Genomic DNA, 13247 nt, shown 5'->3' on the forward strand with positions numbered 1-13247 from the left:
AGAAGTTTCCTATATGGAGGTGACGGCAGAAATTGATTCTACCCGCCCAGAGCCGACCCGACCAGAAGTTGCGCGATCACTTTGAAAAAAAAGATAACTTCATACACTCCGGCCTAACCTTACTCTAATTCCATGCCCTCATGTATACATTTGAACTAGAACTGGCAATAAGAAACACATATAGCTGAGGTGGAAAAATAGGGTTATATAAAGGGTAAGGTAAACAAATACTGCAATATTTCCAATTAACTGCGCGCAGCGCAGAAGCAAAATTCATATATATATATATATATATATATATAAATTTAGAGCAAGAGTGAAGTGGTTTTAGTTTCTCATTTGAGAAAAAAAAAGGATAAAAAGAAAAACCCACAAAGCTACTTTTCTCCCCTTTCCTCCCTTCTCTTTTCCTTTTCTCCTCTCCTTTTTCCTTTTTTTTTCTTTTTGGGGACGTTTTTTGGGGGGCGACCGCCCCCCCCTGGCTACGCGCCTGGTTCATTTTGACTAGTGTTTGATGATTTACCTGGTCAATTTACTGAATTTCAACTCCAGTTTGGTGAATTCATAAGTTCCTCCCAAAATTTCTAGATTTTTAAAATATTTTTTTCGTTCCAGCTTCTGCTTGATTCCTGCTGATTCCGAATAAGTGTGATGGGGGCTTAAACAGGCGTATCGGCAATTATACGACCGAATATTTGACGGCCGAATAATTATGCACGACATCGACAGCGCATACACGAGTGGAGCTAGAGAGTCTAGAGACTCGACTTCCTCCTTATTCAAAATGTAAATACTAGCTAGCTGCATGTAGGATAACGTAAGTTATTTCCAATTCCATATTTTATGAATTAAAAATCGTGAATGTAACTTACAGTTATTGCGTTGTTTTTTCAGCTGTAATCTTGATTGAACTGAAGTCAAATTGAGAGCTTGAGAATGAAGAAAATAAGATACTTTTTAGGCAATTCGCATTTTTTATACATCGTTGTCCCACTCGCTCATAATCATGTTGCCTGAAGGTGAAGCTTGGCGTGGGCGGGCCTAACGTGTTACTATCAGATCTAGGCCTACCTCAACTCAGACTAGTTCAAGTGGTGTTAGTGCAGGCTCCACTTCAATACCGCTACACCTACCAGGGGGGGTATTCTGAAAAGTCTCGTAAGTTTCCACTTAAATATCCTTTTAAGTCATGTAAGTTACCCATTTAATGGAGCGCTAATGCACTCTAGGCGACACCGTAATACTTACCCGTGTTAAGAAACTGGGACTCCACTCACGCGCATTTGGGCCGCCCTAGCTTAGAACTAAGCTTTCTTTCCGTAAAAAAAAATTATTCTTATGATTAAATAAATATTAATTAATACATGAATACTGTTAAATCGGTACTCACCGGTTCTCTTCTTGAATTTTCTGCCAATTTCCCACGCTGCTGGCTGCAATTCCGCGGTAAATTTCGTCGCCATAGAGAGCTGTTCATGCAACGTTATTTATAAATGGAGCGCCCTTTACGAGAGTTGTTAATGCCGCGGAGAAATCGTTAGGCATTTTGGCCTGTGTTCAAGGCGTAGCTGTTCTATTTTTTTTTATAAAATTATGTGTGAGATCGAAATCTCAGCGAGTAAACACTCTTCCAATATGGAAGAGTGTATACTCGCTGTGATATGATCCCGATAGGGAGGCGCAACACCCCCACCCACATGGGCGCAAACCCCAGGGCCGGGGGACATGTCCCCTCACCCAAAATAGTAGGGGGCACATTATGAAATGTCCCCCTACTATTTTTGGTCATGTCGTTCAAATTCGAAATGTATTTTGGAAGAGACGATCTTACTTTTGGCATGCCCCCTTTTTTTTGCTTGTTTGCTTGTCAAATTTCTTTTGGTCAAGATGACCTTCTTTAGAGGGTGATAAACCTTCTTTTTTTGTTTGTTTTTTGCTTGTCAAATTTTCCAGCCCCTGGTCCCCCTACCTTTGGGGAGAGATTTCCGCCCTTGCAAGTAGACATATACTCTTGATATTGTTTGCGAATCTGCACGGGCGTCGATCGAGGGCTGGGGATGAGGAAAAGCGGTGAGACGAGAAAAAAAATAGAACTTAGAAGGGGAAAGGCGACAGAAAAAAAGTGAACGAAAGAAAAATTAATGGAAAATAAAAGGGAAGAGTAAATAGGGAGAAATGTGATGGGTAAAATAAATTATGGGAAAAGAGGACAGAAAAAAAGTGAACGAAAGAAAAATTAATGGAAAATAAAAGGGAGGAGAAAATAGGAGAAATGTGATGGGTAAACAAAATTATGGGGAAAGATTCTGGACGCACTATTCATGTTTTATCATGAAAAGGATAAGTTATTTATCCGCGAGCAGACACTTTTTGATATTGTGATCTGAAACTGGATAATGATTTAAATAGAGAACAATCTGCGTATCTGAATTAACGTGTGTTTTAGATTTCGACCTAGAATTTGGGTATTCTAAGTAACTTTCTTATCATGAAAATCAATAAAGAGAGCGCAAAGCGCGAGCTAAAAATATATGATATAACAAAGGGTGAATTTAAGCTCTGTAATGCAAACACTTTGTGGGAAAATTGTGAATTGTGATGGATCACAGTTAAAAAAGAGCTGATGTATTTTATTTTTATTACTTTGAGTTTTTACATAGGACCGGAACATGCTATGAGGGCATTATGTCATCATATGAAATTGATGACCATCTTCCTATTTCTCTCGCATGGGAGCGCGAAATGTGTTAATTTTATGGCCTGAAAACTGGACATTTAAAGCACTTTGTAATTATGCATAAGAGGCATTATATATCTATCAATGCGAGCAGAAATCGCGAGTCGAAGTTTTTGATAAACTGTCATCAAATTAGTTTGATTTAGAATTAATATTGGGATATACATAACCGACTAATCCAAATGCTATAGCGTGCGGCGCTAGCTGATACGTTTTAACAATCTGACCTGAATAGGGAACTTTTTGAGAACTTTATGGAATACAGGAAAATAATACGTACCTGAAAATTCAAATTTTGCGAGCGCGCAGCGCAAGCAGAAAATGATAATGTTCAGATGATATCACAGACATTTTTACAGAGCACTTTTTAAAAATCAATTTGTAAATGAAACAAAATAATGAAAGTTCAATTTCCCAGCTGAAATATGTTTTGTATAATGACTTCAAAGTTTGATTTTTCAAGCTCCATATTGAGCAAGATATGCAAATACCCTAAAAGACAATAAGGCGCGAAGCGCGAGCGAAAATTTTTTATCCTAACAAATAGATTTAAAAAAAAATTATTTTCAGAGTCTTCCCCTAATGTTATTTCATTTAATCATGTTCCTCCTCTTATGTTTGCCTTTCTTCTTTTTTCCTCTCTTTTCCCTTCCTTTTCTTTTTTCCTTTCTTTTTTTTTCTTTTTTTGCTCCTCCAATAGGGGGGCCCGGGCCCCTCGGCCCCCCTGGATCCGCCTATGTTAGCGGTTGTAGGTATAAATCGCGCTCTAACGCTCTAAAACTGTGTTCTTTATCAAAAAGCTGTCTTTCATATTCATTTTGTTCGCAAAAGAATATAAAGTTAATTTCAATCATTGTATATAGTTATCCTGTTTATGATAAAAATACTTAGAAATTGGGTTAGGTTAGGGTTATCAAATTATCAGGGCAGAAAATATATATTTTTTTCTCATTTTGCGCGTCGAGCTGGCACTATTTGATCTGTGTTATTATGTTTTTGATGACATTCATTGTATTCACAACAATAATTATTAAACATTGCGCACGCGCCGTGCGCCGCATGAATTATGTAGATCAGGTGAATAACTTACCGCTACACACGAGCAGTTGCTCTATATATTCTATGTAATATAATATATAGAGCAACTGCCCATTTTTAATGGTCCATAATATACCCACTTTCTTCTTTTTTTGGAACGAGTATGAATTTATCTACTGATATACTGAATGTACAATAAAAGTCATTATCATGTATTTCTTGGCATTTCATTTACTTTTTTTACCATAATTATATCACACAGCTGTTCGCATAGGCCTACGCCGTCACAAATAACAAAACAAAATCTCACTTTTTTTCTTTTTTGGTGGGGGATAGATTTTCCATACGCATACGTACAATTTTTCAAATTATTTTTTTCTGCTATTTTCATAATAAACTTTAAATGATTTCGCCTTTGCACTATTATTTTTTTAAAGACAAAATTACATCATCATCATATCATCGTCACCAACTTCATTCTCATCTTTATCACCACTACCACCATCATTATTATCATCATCATCATCATCATCACCGCCACCATCACCACCACTATCATCTTCACCAAGATAAATCCTGCTTTTTTTCCTTCCTATTTTCCTCTTTTTAGAGGGCACACCACCACGCCCCCTTACTGGATATCCGCCTCTAACGTTTGTTGTTGTATATAAGTTGGCGGATGCCTCATGAAATGAAATAATATAAAATAAGGAAAGGGAAACTAATTAGAAAAAGGACTGAGGAGAAGAAAAAAGAAAGCCAAACAAACAAGAAAAAACAATATCAAAATTTTGTTGTAAAGTCTTCTACGTCAGTTTAATAATTATGTTTTCAATGAAATGAGAACATAAAAAAATGAAACAAGTAAGATGGGCTATACATCGTAGCAAAGAAATAGAGGGAAGCTCCAAGACAATAAAAAGGGTGAGAAAAAGAAAAGACTTTGAAATACTCACAACACGAGCATAATAAAAAAATTGGAATAAGCAAGGACAAGTAGCTGAGGGACACCCCCCCCCTCTCTCTCTAGTTATTTATGTATCAAACTCGCATACACAAGAATTTCTTACTAATCAAAATATTGCGAGCAAAAAGCACGAGCTGACATTTTTTTAAATATTCAAAACTGATAGAGAGACACATTTTAAACAATTCATGAATCATAATAATTATACAACTAGCTTACCAATCGAATCATTCGATTGCGACAAATGATCTGAGAATTAATGCTTTTAGGAATTCATTAAATTAAAGCAAAGTATCTCAACATTAAAATAATTAAGGCGGGCGCAAGGTATCAGCTACTACACCGATAATTTTTTTTTTGACATTTGAAGTATTTTCGGTAATCATGAAAAAGATCGGATATTTCATGAAAGCTCAAATCCCGAAGAGCGGAATATTTTTATTAATTGACTTTTTAAAAAAATGTTCTAAGCCCCATTTAATATTTGATTATAAGTCGATGCATTAAAAGCTGAAAAAATAAAGTATTTTGTGTTCCTCTATCATAATTGTCTTTCTCTTTAACCCTGGTTCTTTTTTTCTGGGGGGAAGCATTTTGGTTAAAAAAAGAGAAAAAAGATAATTGCTGGCTTGTGGACGCCCGGTGTGGACGGTGGTAGGGACACCCCCCCCCCGTAGTTACGCCAATATGGGACCAAATGATCCTAAATGTCCGAGGCGAAACTTGTGCAATCAAACGTTATTTCTGAATAAATTAAAGCTTGCGCTGTTCAACTTCAATCTCTTTCAGCTAAATTTGCGATGAACGCTGCGTTATGAAATATATAATTATCAACATCTGGCGAAAAGAATAACCGACCGATCACCTGACGAGAACGCGTATACGTGATCTGCATATCAGGTCCGATCGAGAGTCAGAAGTGAAGGACAACTGCCAAGAAAATCAGGAAAAAGTCGTCAAAATGTAAGTTCCCCTTCATTTCTTTCAATTTTTTGTTAATTATTGAAGCATTAATGTATCATTAAAGCAAAATTTCAACAAAAGCCTCAAATTTAGCTAGTACTTTTGTTGAAATTACAATAAATTTAGATCCACATAAATCTCTAACCCAATTTTAGCACTGATGTCGCCTATGAGGTCCATACATGTAATGTTTGGACCTCATTGGTACTAGGAGTGCGCTACAGTACCTCCAAATTCGTATTCTGAAAAGTATTAGCGCTCAATTGGTTCCGGGACAGCCCGACCAACGGACAGCCTGACCCTGGACAGCCCGACCCGCTGCCCTGGACAACTCGTCCCGGTCGAGTTGTCCAGGGTTGGCTCTGAATCGGACAACTCGACCACTTGAATTCTTCAAAATTTCATTAAATAAAATTTCAAACTTTACTTCAAAAGTATTTTACCGCATAATCCATGTTTCTTCAATATATTCTCGACAGAAAAATTGACATTTCAGTGCATTTTGAGCTATTTTGAAAGAAAATAAAGCGAGTTCCCTTGCAACGAGAAAAATCCGATACCGCCGGCGAGCTGTGTTCATTCAACTTACAACTTGGAAATTTGAGTTGATTTTTCCGTCACTTTACATATTTTAATGGTGAGTGTGTGCTATTTTGTATTTTCATATTCCATTTTCACATTTCCTGTACTTATTTAAAGTTATTGCATTTCACAAAACTGATACTTAATGCAAACTTTTTGAGATAGTTCACCTGGAAAGGACACCGATACGGTGCTTCGCCGGCCGGCCAGCTGGGCGACCGGCTGTGCTGTGATTGTGACTGAGTGAGGCAGTCAGCTCAACTAGCTAGCTATGCGAGGTCAACTTACTTATTTTAGTTAATTTTCCGTCTCTTGACATATTGCTCATTTTCCAGTGGCGAGAGTGTGCTATTTTTGTATTTTTACGCTTCTTCCACTTATTAAAAAGGTTTTTTTTTAATGTCACTAACTAAAAGGAAATAGAATTGAAAATGTCTCAGTAGCCGGCATATCATATGTACATGTATAACTAGTTATGAAGTTAACAATTTTTGTAGGAAAGCGTCATTGTTTATTTTTGTTCTTAAATAACTGTCAATTTTTTTTATTGTTTTCGAAGTTTTGAAGGGCAGGGGGGGGGGGGGTAAACAACTGACAATAGATTGGGTATTCATAATTATCAAAATTGAATAGTTTATTGAAAAATGAAGTGTATTCTGCCGAAATTGAAAAACTTAACCTTTTATCAAAATCTAAAAACTTGCTTTTCGTTATCGATTACTGTCGCAGCTTTTTTAATGCAACTTCCATTGGTAACAGTGGGTCTTCTGGAGGATACAAGCGCTTGGGCTGTACCAGGGATGAGGAGAAGAGGTTTCATACTCGACTTGTAAGCGATTGCCTTTCCATTTCTTTCACGAGCAGAAATATTACCGAGTTCCAATGACTTGGGCATCAGAGCGGCAGTCCCCTGATCGATGAGGTAAAGACAGCTTTATAGATACAATAAATCAGTTTTTGCGCACTTCATGCACACATTTCAAAGTGAATTTTTTTTTGTATTTTCAAATTCTTTAAAAGAAAGAATGGACAATTGAATTGAATATAAAAAGGACAAGTCCACTCTAACAAAAAGTTGATTTGAATAAAAAGAGAGAAATCCAACAAGCCTAACACTGAAAATTTCATCAAAGTTGGATGTAAAATTAGAAAGTCTTGCCATTTTAAAGTTTCGCTTAATTTCACAAAACAGTTATCTGCAAATCCTGGCTGGTATGCAAATGAGGAGACTATGACGTTATCCACTCACTATTTCTTTTGTATTTTATTGTATGAAATATTCTAATTTTCTCTTCATTGTCAAGTGATACAACGATTAATTCCTCCCTGAACATGTGGAATTATCATTGTTTAATGCTAATATGGTTCAGTCAAGTTAGTCCTTATTGTCAAATCAGATCTATTTAAAAAAATGAAATATTTATTATTCAAACAATAAAAAAAGGAGAAATAGTGAGTGATGGGCATCATCGACTTACTCACCTATTTGTGCATATCACTGTTTTACGAAAAATAAGCGAAAATTTAAAATGTCATAACTTTCTTATTTTAAATCCGATTTTGATGAAATTTTTAGCACTATACTAGTTTGATTTTCTCTATGTATTCAAGTTAGCATTTTTCTGGGGTGGACTTAATTAACCTTGAAAGAGCCCTCTACGTAAGTTAGGGTTAAGTTAGTTGTCATGGTAATCAAATATATATGCAATAAATTTTGAAATGTATATTCTTAAACCAAAAGGGGCAATTAATTATTACATGTTAATTTGTATGGTTACTATTGTAGTTTTAAGATTGTCTATATTGTTACATTTGCACCCAAAGTAGAGGATATTGTTCTCAATCAGAGTTACAAATCAACAAATATAGTATAGGCACACATGAATATGTGTTATGTATATGCACAAATAGTATACAAATATAGCAGGCTTTAAGGAAGTATAGCAGGAATTATTTGTCTGAAGTTGGACTGGCAATTGCTTTTTATACTAAGAGGCAAAAGTATGACTGGGCACACATGAATTTGTGAATATATAAATAGTAAACAAATATACCAGGAATGGTGCACTATTTGATTTTCTTTATGTATGTTTTTTTTCAACAGCATAACAAGACCATGTTTTGTTATGCTATAGGGGAAGGCGGGGTAAGTTGAGCATAGGGGCAAGTTGAGCCACCAGCCCCAGGCCAATAATGAATGAGTCAGACACTGTGGTGGTGTCATGTATTGATGACCCATAGCATAACCCCTAACCCCACCACAATGTTTTCAACTTTGAAACAAAAAGTTGTTTTTTAGAGGGAAAAATATGAATTTCAGCCAAAAAAGTAAAAAAGAGTGTGAAATAAATAAGTGCTTTATAAACACACGTCTTTAAATATACTAAAGACATGATAACAACATTGTTAGTCCAGGTATGGATCTTCATTCTTGTCATAGTCTTTTATATGATGGATGCATAATAAATGTGTGGATACAAAATTATCGCACTTAGTTCGGACTGGGGTAAGTTGAGCCGAACAGCATGAGGCAAGTTGAGCCATGGTAATTCCTATGGTTATGTATCTTAAAAAACAAACAAACCATAAAAATCGATTGAAATGCTGGCTGAAAGGAGCAAATTTACATGACTGCTCTTTTCCTTTTAAAGGATGTTAGTATTTATAGAGAATTAGCAAGTGAAAAGACTAAACAAAAAATTGACATGCTGGTTCTCCCCTCATACACTTTGTACATAGTTTTTGTGGCTCAACTTACCCCAGAAGATGGCTCAAACTTACCCCATATATGGGGCAAGTTGAGCCATTTGACATTGTTTTTTAAAAGGTTACGATGACTTTCAGTGTGGGGATAGAAAGTTATATATAGGTGGAAAATATTTCAGAAGAATTAAATTTAAAGGCAAGGTACTTATTTCGACAAGATTATTAATCGTATCAATTCTAACAAGCAAAAACTGTCACAACTTACCCTGCCTTCCCCTACTGTTTGTAAGATATAACAGAAAATTATGTGTTACTTAGTAATTTTAGTTGTGATCAAGTTTATCACATTGTTACATAGAAAATAAAGAATCTACTAAAAAGTATTGTGAATATTGGATTCTATTACTCCCATGTATTTTTTTCTGCTGAACATTTCACTGTTAAGTGCTGTGGTGATCAGGTGGACATTTTGGGAGATGAAGTTGAAATTGGAGGGATGGAGACGGTGATGTGAAAAGGATGGTAATAAAAAGTGGGTTGGAGATGAGAAGGATGGAGATGATGAGAGGAGGCATGGAGATGAAAGGAAGGATGGAGATGAGAGGAATAGATGATGAGAGGAGGGATTGAAATTATGAGGGAAAGGATGGAGGGGATGACGATGAGGGATGAAGCTGAGAGGAGCAGAGATGAGGAGGCGATGGAGATGAGGGGATGTAGAGGATGAATGGAACATCATCAAAAGTCCACCACCAACATCATCTCTATCATCGCCACCACGATCGTCACAATCATTGCCATCACCACCACCATCATCATCATCACCACCAAATCACTATGCTATTATCATCGCCATCATTATCATCACCATTATCTTAATTATCATCATCATCACCACCATTGTCACCGTCATCACCAATGTTCATCATTATCATCACCATCGTCACCATCATCCTTTTCATCTCAGGAATATTATTGAGAACCTCTTGGAAATGATGCAATCCATTGACTCGATCTCATCAGTGCATGAAGTAGCTGGGTTTATTCAGCTTTGGGTGCACTGGGGGCCTTGAACTTTTGTAGGGGGCACCAAGATAAATATGTTGTGGGGATAATCCTGCAGACCAAAGTTTAAGAAAATCATAATTTCATTCTCAAAAACACGATTAGGTTATCTCAAAAGGCCTAAAGTTGGACCATCACTCTCTTCCCCTAGCTCACTGTTAAAAAACCCATGATTTTACAGAGAAATAAAAGATTTTGCAGAAAGCAAATACAGAATCATTCTGTAAATTCATAAAACATGATTTTTTTCTGCAATTTAACAGAACAGGTCCGTTTAAAAAGGAAATTTGTAAGATGCCATACACCAAATACCAATTTCCTGTAAGATTACGCAATCTGTTAAGATTACAGGTGTTCTCGAGACTCTGCTGCAGGAACTTCTTTTATTTCAAGGATAAATTTTCTAACAGGTCTCTCGCTTTTTCTGTTTTTTTTCTTTTTCCTCTTCTTTTCCCTTTCTCCCCCATTCCACTGTTTCATTCGCTCTGTCTTTCCACTTTTTCACTTCTTCTTTCCCTCCCTTTAACTCTTCTTCAGGTGCGTTTTTTTTTTTTGGGGGGGGATTAAAGCCCACCTTCCCCAAAAAATCGCTCAAGCCCTACCAAGTTTTTTCGACCACAAAGAAAAATAATCGCTATATATGTGGGCCCTATATTTCATTCATGTCATCAATTTGCTCTAGAATCAACTAATTTTTACTATTCAAATTCTTCAAAGATTTTCTCCCCGGTCACCACATTCCCTCATAACAATTTTAAGGGTGTCATTGATATTAAAACCTTATCCGCTGCCATGTTCTATCCATGTAGGAGTGCAAAATTGATGTTTGAACTAAGGGGGGGGGGATTGATACTTGAACTGGGGGTGCCAAATGATTACCAAGAAATTGACTGATTAGGCCGATGATGATTTATTAAATAATTTATTGAAAAAAAATGAATGTTTGATCAAGCATATTGCACATTGAGTTGATTTATTGATAAATTTTTGACAGAAGGATTGATGGGTAAAAGTTGATGCCCCAATTTTCGGAACTTATCATTAAAGGTCAAGTCCACCTCAGAAAAATTTTGATTAGAATCAATAGAGAAAAATCAGACAAGCACAATGCTGAAACTTCATTATACAATATTTCTGTTTTTACAAATTTAATGATTAGGACCTCCTTGCCTGAAGCACAAATGTTAAAATAATGGAATTCCACGTGTTCAGGGAGGAATGAAACTTCATTTCACATGAAATGTCGAGAAAATCAAAATATTCCTATTTCATATAATAAAATACAAAAGAAATAAGTGAGTTATGTCATCAGTTCCCTCATTTGCATACCGGCCGAGATGTGCATATCACTGTTTTGTGAAATGAAGCGAAACTTTAAAATGTCATAACTTTCTTATTTTACATCCGATTTTGATGAAATTTTCAGTGTTATGCTTGTTGATTTTTTCTCTTTTTATTCAAATCAAGTTTTTGTTGGGGTGGACTTGTCCTTTAACAGTTTAAATTCCGAAAATTCTGCTCTGGACTTCAAACGTACATGTAAGAGCAATCAGTCTCTAAACAGAAGGGGAGGGCGGGTGAGAGGGAGGTTTTTTTTTTTTGGGGGGGGCTAAATGTTCTTTTGAACCTTATTCCATCAACCTACTTTCAAGTTCCATCTCACCCTCTATTCTCCCGACTCCCATGAACACATTGCTGAGATCCACATAATAAAGTTAAAATGCTGCCCCCCAAAATGCAATGTGTGTTGAACTTCACTCATGCATTAAAGTTCAATTTATTAATTTATGAAATTTGCTTTAACAACCAAAACTGGCCACGATTGATCATTAATTTATCACAACACCCTTAACTTTGCAGGTTCTAACGGATTTGCCTATCAAAAACTGACTGAAATTGGAAGGCTATTTCCTGCCCAGCCTAATTTTCATATACCCTTTAAGTGGGAAGTGCTCGCTCAATACATTTTGGTGTCATTTGAAAGTTAGCTTTATTATATATATATAGGTAGGTCCCCCCCCCCCCAAGTGATATGTTTTTTATTCGGCAGCCATGTCAAAAGTTGATAGATTTTGGGGAGCTACCATCAAGTAGATAAAACTAGTATTGTACCCAGGTCAGTCAGGGTCGTATCTAGGGGGCACATTCAGGGGGCGCAAATAAAGAAAGGAAAAAAAGGAAAAAATAATGCAAAGGAATAAAAGTGCAGAAAAGGGATACCACTGAACTGAAGGAAATTAATACCCCGTCTTTTGTTATTCCCATGGTAATGCCGTTTCCAACACATTTAAAATTGAATCTTGCATGTCTTTATCCAAAGATGAATATTCGTGCCACTTTTTGATTAAAGGGGTGGTCCAGGCTGAAAGTATTTATAGCTTAATAAATAGAGTAGAATTCACTGCACTGAGCAAAATGCCGTCAATTTCATCAAAATCGGACAACAGATAGCAAAGTTATTGAATTTTAAAGTTTAGTAATATTTTGTAAAAAATAGTCGTCATGAATATTCATTAGGTGGGCTGATGATGTCACATCTCCACTTGTTCTTTTGTATTTTATTATATGAAATTAGGTTTATTCATTTTTTTCCTCCAAGAACTAGAAAAAATGGATTGACAACAATTACTGATTTAGTACATTAGACATTTATTGCTGCAACTTATTTCATCATAAGGGGGACATATTATTTTCACAAGTATGAAAAAAATATGATTTTATGTAATAATATAAGAAAACAGAAAGTGGAGATGTGACATCATCAGCTCGCCTAATGAATATTCATGACGACTGTTTTCACAAAATATTGCTAAACTTTAAACTTCAATCACTTTATTATTTGTTATCCGATTTTGATGAAATTTTCAGCGTTTTGCTCAGTGAATTCTACTCTGTGTATTAAAATATATTTTCAGCCTGGACCACCCCTTTAATGATAATCATATCAACTCTCTACAAGAATTCCAACAGCTTTAGCTTGAAATATTCAATTTGTCAATCGCAAATATGACTTCTTTAGCTGCGAGTTTGAATCTTGAAATTTTACTTTTCATTAATTCTCATTAATAGTTATGAAATACATTATTATTTATCTGGTTCCCATTTCAAAGCGTTTTCAACACGCGCTGATTTGATAAGGGAGATATAAATCCTATTCATTGATTCATCATCTCCATCCACTCATCATCC

The 13247-nt window shown here is 35.8% G+C and overlaps 1 protein-coding gene across 2 annotated transcripts in view; it reads left to right on the plus strand.

The window, feature by feature from the left end:
• Positions 1-744: 744 nt before the first annotated feature.
• Positions 745-13247, plus strand: part of LOC121414634 — a 40132-nt gene continuing 27629 nt past the window's right edge. For both annotated transcript variants that reach the window (XM_041607777.1, XM_041607778.1), the window contains exon 1: positions 745-817. The gene's annotated coding sequence lies outside the window, so the exon portion shown is untranslated. The remainder of the gene's footprint in view (positions 818-13247) is intronic.

This window comes from Lytechinus variegatus, chromosome 1 (assembly GCF_018143015.1).
Source record: "Lytechinus variegatus isolate NC3 chromosome 1, Lvar_3.0, whole genome shotgun sequence".
NCBI classification, from domain to species: Eukaryota; Metazoa; Echinodermata; class Echinoidea; order Temnopleuroida; family Toxopneustidae; genus Lytechinus; species Lytechinus variegatus.